This window comes from Enhydra lutris, unplaced genomic scaffold (genome assembly GCF_002288905.1).
Source record: "Enhydra lutris kenyoni isolate GAN:26980312 unplaced genomic scaffold, ASM228890v2 scaffoldscaffold61, whole genome shotgun sequence".
Classification (NCBI taxonomy): Eukaryota; Metazoa; Chordata; class Mammalia; order Carnivora; family Mustelidae; genus Enhydra; species Enhydra lutris.
The window spans coordinates 9,738,631-9,747,516 of NW_019154145.1; the positions used below are offsets into that span (position 1 = coordinate 9,738,631).

An 8,886-nucleotide genomic window follows, 5' to 3' on the forward strand; every position below is an offset into this window, starting at 1 on the left:
GAGTTATAGGAGTTGTTTTGATTTTTTGTTTCTTTGTTTTGTTTTGTTTTTTGAGAAAGAGAGAGTGAGCGGGGTGAAGGGGCAGGAGGAGAGGGAGAAAGAGAATCTTAAGCAGGCTCCATGCCTAGTGCAGAGCCTAGGGTGGAGCTTGATCTCATGACCATGAGATCATGACCTGAGCTGAAATCAAGAGCTGGACACAAGCAACTGAGCCACCAAGGCACCCCAACTTGTAGGAGTTTTTGATATATTTTGGAAATTAGGTCCTTTTCAGATAATCTGATTTGCAAATATTTTCTCAGGTCCCATAGGTTGCTTTTTCACTCTGTGGTTTCCTTGGCTACATGGATGTTTTTGGACCTTTGTCTTATACCACACACCAAAGTCAATAATTCAAAATGGATTAAAGACTTAAACATAGGACCTTAAGTGATAAAACTCCTAGAAGAAAACAGGGGGAAAAAGGGGGACATTGTGACATCAGTCTTAGCAATGATTTCATGGTTGTGACACCAAAAGCACAGGCAACAAATGGAAAAACAAACATGTAGGATGTTGTCAAGCCTTGGTTGTATTTTATTTTCTACCATTTCCAGTGTTTGTGCCAGTGCCCTATTTGTTATGCATTCAAGTTTCTCTTCCCAAATTTTCTCTCTTCCCTCCCAAAATGGTATCCATCTTATTTTACCAAGAATATTATCTTCAAAGACCTTCTTGGCTCCGAAGCTCTGGTACATCTCTATTTTCACTGTGTCCTACAAAGCCCACATTCTCCACAGCCCAGCTCTCTCCTTTACCATGCTGTACTCAGCAAATCTGCTCAGCTGTGCGGGCTGTCTTACTGGTTCTCAGCAACACCAGCAGGATCCTGCCTCAGCAGCCTGTGCTTGCTCTTTGCTTGACTGGAATGCTTTTCTGATGGCTCATGTGCTCTCCTTTCTCCCTCTCTCTTACACACTTGTTATTTGAGTCTGGTCTGATATCACCCCCTCAAAAAGGTCTTCTCTACTGCCTCAAATCAACACAACTTTTATTGCATCTTTAAGATATCACAAATAGGTCTGAAAAATCATCTGGCATTTTGCTATTTCTGTAGCTGGACAACTTAGACCTTATTCATTAGCTTGCGGAACTCTTCCTTCTTTCAGAAGCATAGATACCACCCCCAAATTTTCTGATATCCTTGCTTTTTAACTCAGTGGCTTGCTAAATCAAAGCAGCTAAGTGTGATACAAGTTCAGTGCCATTTCCTTCAAGATTTAACTCATCTTTCTGGGCTTGAGACACTGAATGAGCAACACCTGGCCTCATCCAAACCCTGGGATGTGGTTTTCCACCAAGAATTTTCAGATTTCAGCAAGAGAATATTCTCCCAAATAACAATGTTGAGGGGGAAGCAAGCGTACACAGACCTAATCTTGTAACTGAAGTCCAGGACAACACCAGTGAGCATGGTCTGTACATGACTACAGATAATGCAAATAGAAGCGAGTTCTTTTCTATTTCCCCACTATTTGTCAACTCAGAGCCGCCTCTTTTTCTTTCCAAGAAGACTGAGTTCCACACTGATGTGATTGAAGTCCCTCTGCAGGGTTCCTCTGGGGCCCTTCATAATAACAATGCATCCCTTCAGAGCGATGTCGACATTTCCTGGAATGTCCACGGTCTGATTGCCGAGATGGTCTTCCTTCCCACAGTGGATGAGCAAAAGGCAGAAAGGCCTTCTTTACCAGCATATATAAAATATCCCTTAACCCACCCTACCCCCCTCTCATCACCTTTGCCCTCCTTTACTTTTTTTAAAAGTTTTAATTCCGTAATTCAATACCTGTCCTGGGATCACATATTAATTTGCACATATCGACACGTAGGTTTTTACACCAAAGGACAAAATCCTGAACTACTAGCATATGAGGGCTATGGGTTAGTGGCCCACAGCATATCAACTGAATTCCCAGAGCTGGTGTATATTAGCTGCCCAGTAATACTATTAAATGAATGAATGTCCCCTACTTTTCTCATTCCTTTCTTCTCATTTGGATCCCACTTCATTATACAGACTTCTAGAAAATACCTGCAATCAAAGATCTTTTCTCTTAAGTCAGTGCAGATGTTAGAACAATGTGGTTTGCTGAAAGGCTAAGAGGGGTGGGGGAATGAACTCACTCAACTATACTCACCTGTCAAAGCATTTATTGGCTTTTACCACTCACTCAGCAGTACCCTCCTACTACATTTTGAGAGCACTAAAAAGTAATAGCCAGAAGAAGGAGGATGCTTGTGGTCTGATAGATTGATGCTTGGACAATATGCAACTACAGCCATTTGCACAGGTTAATAAGTACCGCACAGGTTGGCATCTATATGTGTAAAGCCCTGCATTGCTACACCTGTTTTATAAATAACAAAGATATATACATCATCGTCTGGTGCCCAAGTGTGCATTCTTTTCACTGAGACTCTTAGGAAACCTAAGTGTTTTGAACAGTGCTGGCTATAGCTACTCCCCTTTCTAGGGCTTCACTAATTCTATTACATTTTGCACTCACCTTTTCCTGCCAAGATATTATAGTAATAATTATACCTAAGGTTTTTGTGCACTTTCTACATGCGAGGCATTGTGCCAAACCCTGTTCGTGCATTTCCTTATTTAATCCTCTCTACTCTATTAAGCAGGTAAAATTATATTATTCTCATCTTAGGACTGAGAAAACTGAGAATTTACAACAGCCACACAGTTACTCAGAATTTCAACCTTGGTCTCTCACATTTCTAAGCCTCTGCTCCTGACTGCTTTGTAGACCACCTCCTCTACTTCCTGGCACCCTAGCCCTCGAAATTTTGCACTCTTGGATCATACAGAAATCATAGGTTGAGGTGTACCCTGAACCCTCCAAAAGCATGCCCCTCCTGTTCTATTTCTCAAGTGACAAAACCAGCTTCCAGATTAATAGGAAATGAACCATTAGCTGCAATAGAAATGTATGAACTTAGCTGTCCTGGGGGCATACTTCATCTAGGTTAATCTAGAAACATCTAGGTGCCTTGAAGAAAGGGTAGAATAGAACCCAGTCCCGCCAGGCTAGAGGCCTAAGAGAAAGGAGGGGAGGTCAGAGCGAGGAACAGTGAAGGCCAGGAAGGAGCTCCTCATTGAATCAGAGAATGTTAAGAAAGTATATTTCACACCTTCCTATCACCTTGTACTTTCAGCTCTGGTGTGAAGGAAGGAAGTTGGTTCCGTCTGCAGACTAGATTTCATTTTATGACCTGAGGCATATTCATTCAGGCAACTGGAGTATTACATCTTCCCTGCAGCTATTTTAAAGCTAATTAATGTATCAAGCACTTTCCAGTTTTCCCATTCTTATTCGTAACTACCCCAAACCTTCAATTTCTAAAATGATTTTGCTTTTGAAGTGACTTTCATTTCTTAGGATCTACTAGAGCTTTCCTCTTGATTTTTTTCACGTTGGAAATTTTATGGGAACACCATGCTTCTATATTTATGCATTTAAATTGTCAAAAAGTATGTTGTCAGGATTACATGCTGAAGAAGTCCCTTACCCCAGTAGTTCTGCTCTGTAAATGGGGGTATTAACCCTTCACTGATTTGAAGGCTGCATCTTAACCTGGCAGGTTGGCTGGGGTACTAATTTTCTCTAGTTTTCCAGAAGATAACTGCAGAGACATGGGCTCATACAAGATGAAAATATTAAATAAAACTAGTGAAACACTTGAATGATGTACTTTAAACATTTTTACTTAAATACCCCATATCCCTATATAGCATTATATACACACGTCATAGTGAAATAAATCCAAGGGTGTTTGGGGGAGGGTCTTCATGAGTAACCTGTACCCAAGTTGACAAATCTTCCCTCACCTTACAGCCTTCTTGGTTGACCTGAAGAGCAAATACATATATAGTGCAGCTCTTCCCCTGCACTCGGAAATTTGATCTACGATTTTTATTGTCCATATAGGCCCAATGCTCTGCTAGGCGCTATTGAAGATGGGGCGCCTGGGTGGCTCAGTGGATAAAGCCTCTGCCTTCGGCTCGGGTCATGATCTCAGGGTCCTGGGATTGAGTCCCGCATCGGGCTGTCTGCTCAGCAGGGAGCCTGCCTCCTCCTCCTCTCCCTCTCTGCCTACTTGTGATCTGTCAAATAAATTAAAAAAAAAATCTTTACAAAAAAAAATGAAGATATATATATATATATATATATATATATATATATATACATATATATATATTTTTTTAATGTAGATTTTGAACCTTGCCCTCAATGATTTAAAAACCAGGCTTTCAATTTGTATGTACCCTCTGCATTGTTATTGAACTACTGAGCAGAGCATGAAGTCTCATCTCTATGAGTTTGCTGAATTTTTTTTTTAAGACCTCAGGGATGGAGAGATCATAAGGAACAATAACACTTATGAAGTGTCTATTACGTGACAGGTCCTTGACATCTATTCAATTATTTTATCTTTTCAACATGCAAGTAAGGTTTGCATCATTCCTGCTTTCCAGAGCGGGGGAGTGGGTTCAGATAAGAAACTTGCTCAGGGAACCACAGCAGATCACTGAGTCAGAATTGCACTCTCTGCTCTGTCTTACTCTAAAATCCATCTTCTTTCCAGCACACTTGACATCTGGCCGTAATATACAAAATTAAATAAACTTGGGATAGCTGCTTAATGTGATCAATGTAGGCGGCCCAATAAAATAAATGAATGATCTAAAATAGGTATTTTGCTTTCACTAATTTGGCTTATTTAACTGTCTTACAGTTACAAGTTAAAGGGATAATTGTGAAGTCTCTAAATTACTTTAGGTTGTGTGGACATAAGCCTGATGTTGTTTTATTCTGACTCTAATTATATTTAATTTCATATTCCTAATAGCTCCTTGTCTAGTGGGTGTCCTAGAGGATAGGGCAAGGTACATTTTTAGCTTGTCTTTAGTCGTGGATTTTCAGAGGTCCTTAGAGCAGGACAGTGCGTCCCCCTTTAAAGACAGTCCATTCAGAAAAGTCAGGCTTACAGATACACTAGGAAATAATTTGCTTACAAAATAACTTTTCTCTCTTAAAGGAGTTCACTGCAAATTTTGTTTAATCAGCCAGGCCCTTTAGTGTATCTAAAATAGTATTTTAATATATGAATGTCAACAACACTTCTTTTAAGAAATATTTTTGTTTTGTGGGTCTTCGGGGTGGCTCAGTCCTTAAGCATCTGCCTTGGGCTCAGGTCATGATCTCAGCGGGAAGCCTGCTTCTCTCTCTCCCTCTGCCCCTGCTTGTGTTCCTTCTCTTGCTGTCTCACCTCTCTGTCAAATAAATAAATAAAATCTTTTTAAAAAGAGAGAAATATTTCCGTTGTGTTAAGTGGGGCACATCCGCATCTAGAATTGATCAAATGTGTGTCCTTATGTAGAGCACAAGACACTTTTCTCATTTGATCTCATTCATTCTGGTAACAATTTTCAAAGCAAGGGGCAAGTGCAGAGATGAAGGGAACCAAGGGGTGTGAGTGTGTTTGCCCAAGTTCATTCTAACGACCCACATTGCAAACCTTGTGAAACTTTGGGAGGAAATGTAATAATAGGTTGCCCCCACTCCTTCCCCATCTTCTGGAGAAGCATTTGACTGGGAATTAGGTAAAATTTATTCTATATATAACACATAGGAAGATGTTTGAACTGTAATTGTGTGCAATTTGAAGGAAATATTCTTCCAGAGGAATAAAGATTGACCTACTCAGGAATATTAAAAGGTACAGGGTTCACACTTTCGTGGTAGTATTTTATCATTTTGAAAACTTATTCTTAATAGACCACCACATTACATTTCAGTAAAGTGGTTTCATTTTCTTTAACAACCATTAATAGCTATTAGAGGTTAAAAAAAAAAATAATAAGGCTTTATATAGATCATTAAAGTACACTTAAGTAATATGTAATTGACAATTAAATCAGCAGGGCAATGCATTATCATAAGTTTGATAGATCTGCCTTTTCTGAAGTACTGAGAAGAAAGGGTCCTTTGTGAGACGCCCCGCTACAGACTAATCTTGCACTTTAATTGATCACAAAGAACACATTGTCTTCATGTATGTGCTTGGTAATCATCTTCTTACAAGTTGCCTTTTGTGAGGATTTTGATGCCGTGTGTGGGAGTTTGGTTCATGCCAGAAACAGTGTTCTTGGTGAGATTTGGAATTAGCAATGGCCACCTTTAACCCTTTGTCCTTGTTGTTATCATAATATGTAAAAGTGTTGGTGCTTTCTTTCCACTCTGCAAGCCCGCAGTCCCCCTTCTCATTCCTTCACCTCTCTGAAGACATACAAAAGTGTGGTCATGGGGCTGGGTCTCAGCACTCCCAGAATGCCGGTCACACTGATAACACGGTCCCCTGTTCCTGGGCAGCCAATGGGCATTGACCTCATCTTGTCAAGCCATTGAGGAAGCATGCAGGCCATATTTGTTTGGGAAATTTGGACTCCCAGCACCTCCCCACCCCTCCCCCCACCAAGAAATTTATGGACTTACTGTCTAGAAATTCTGGTGTACACTGTTTCTACATTGAGATCAAAATATAAAAGCATAACTGCATTTGAGAGGAATACAAACCATTGCTCTGTTTTCCCCCAAATTTTAATTAATTCTCACTTTTCTTCATTCCCCTATACCTATAATAACAATGGAATTTGTCTAGTGTAAGCCTTAAAAATATAGAATATATTTTCTGTATTTCAAATTATGAAAAAAATCAAAAGATTAATTTCCATCTAATTTGCTAGACTCTGAGATAGGTTAAGGTACCAATAGAGTTTTTTTCCCCCTAATATCTTATAAAGATATTTTATAATCTGGACATAGTAAAGTCTAATGTGAGTCTGATGAATCACATGAAGATTTATCTGCTGCACTCCATCTTCCTACTATTATTTAATTTATGGGCTTTACGTGAGATACATGTATCACATTAAAAGTGAAAAAATGTGATGGGTGACTTTTAAGGAGTTTTAAAAATATTGAGATTAGTTAGATATTGATACTCAATCAGTAGAAATTATGATTTTAATTTACCGAGGAAGGAGAAAGAAATCTCATATAATCAGACTGAGTTTCTTTATGCTGTAGTGTGGCTCTGTGCAAACGGCAGCTTCTGGGTGATTTTTAAAAAAATTTAAATTGAGTTCATGAATTCAAAAAGTTTAATCCACACCTAACATGACTGGGGCACAGCCATAAGGGGTGATTCAGCCGATCTCCCCAGGCCTCCCGTACCACAGCTTGGCCAGTCTGGATGGAAGGAACGTGAGACAGGTTAGCAGCCAGAACCCCAGTGCTCATGCGTTCCTAGCGCCATATATAAAGGTACGTAGGAGATGATTAAAGAAGGCACTGAACTCACAGAGGGCCCCCTGCTCTGCGGACTTCGGGCAATAGTAACAAGGCACACATCCAAGGAGCAACTGATGAAAATGTCAAGAGAACATTGTGGAAGTGTATCAACTACTTATGTTACGGGAAGAAGCTTTAAGTTGCTGCTTTTCTGAACGTCAGCCATGGACGGACTTCTTGGCAATGGTGATCTTTAATTTTTGAATCCCGCCATCTCAATTTGGTTCTGCTCCTTGAAACGTGTTTCATGGTAGTAATGAAAGAAATTAAGATTGGCAAGGCTATTGAGAGCCTTGACGGCGGAAACCAGCAGCAAGGCGGCTGGCAACTTTAAAGATTGGGTAGTCAGCAGTGAGAAGATGCTAACCTAGTTTCAGAGACTTTGTTTTCTGCATTCCTGGGGGTGCATTAAAGCCTCCCTAATTCAAAGCAGTCTCTGAAAATTGGAGAATTTCCCAAATGTAAACCGTTTTTGTAAATATTGTACTAAACTAAGGCACACACATACTACTTAGCTGTATGAAGTAAGTTAAATGAAAACAAATATGTCATTGGGGCGCCTGGGTGGCTCAGTGGGTTAAGCGTCTGCCTTCAGCTCAGGTCATGATCCCAGGGTCTTAGGTTCAAGCCCTGCATTGGGCTCCCTGCTTAGCAGGGAGCCTGTTTCTCCCTTTCCTTTCCCCCTGCTCATGCTCTCTCTCTCTCTCGATCACTCTCTGACAAATAAATAAGTGAATGAAATCTAAAAAAAAAAAAAAGAAAGAAAACAAATATGTCACAACAGGACTATATTAAATATGTTTTCTAAACTTTAAAATGGCAAGTTACATCGTTAAAAAATTCTTAATTTTAAAATCTTACCCCCAAAATTACATCTATGGGGGGATTTCTGTTTACAGTATTGTTTCTATGTATGCCCCCTGACATAATTCAAAAGTAGAATATGTTAAAAGAATAGTCCTCCACAACCAATTATGGCTTGTGCCAAGAATAAAAAGATATTTTTATTTTAGAAAATCTGCTAATAAAATACATCACCTTAGCAGGTCAATAAGAAAAAAAATGATTTTAAAAGATACACAGTAATTGAATTTAAATAAAATTTTTTAGAAAAAATACACAATAAAATTAAACCCAAATCCTGGGGTGGGGTGGGGGTGCTCTTAGAAAACCAGGAACTTTAAAAACTTAATAAAAGGCAGGTATTTTAAGCCAATCATTGGATGAGAAATGAGCAAGCTTGCAAATTATCATGGTTCATCAAATGATGTTCTGAAAGCTCTGGTCATAGGACTAACACATGGAAATGAAATACTGATATGGTACTTAGAAACAAAAATGAAAAATGTATTGTTTGCCCGTGGCATGAATATAAACATGAAAAACAAGGTGATTGGCTGAAAAATCTCTAAGAATTTAAGTACAGTGTAATAAAAAATGTTTTAAATCAACAACTTTACTAAAAGTCAGTAGTAAC

At 39.3% G+C, this 8,886-nt stretch overlaps 1 pseudogene; it reads right to left on the reverse strand.

Annotated features, from left to right (window-relative positions):
- Positions 1-1,119: 1,119 nt before the first annotated feature.
- LOC111158617 lies at positions 1,120-3,979 on the reverse strand (annotated as a pseudogene).
- Positions 3,980-8,886: the final 4,907 nt, after the last annotated feature.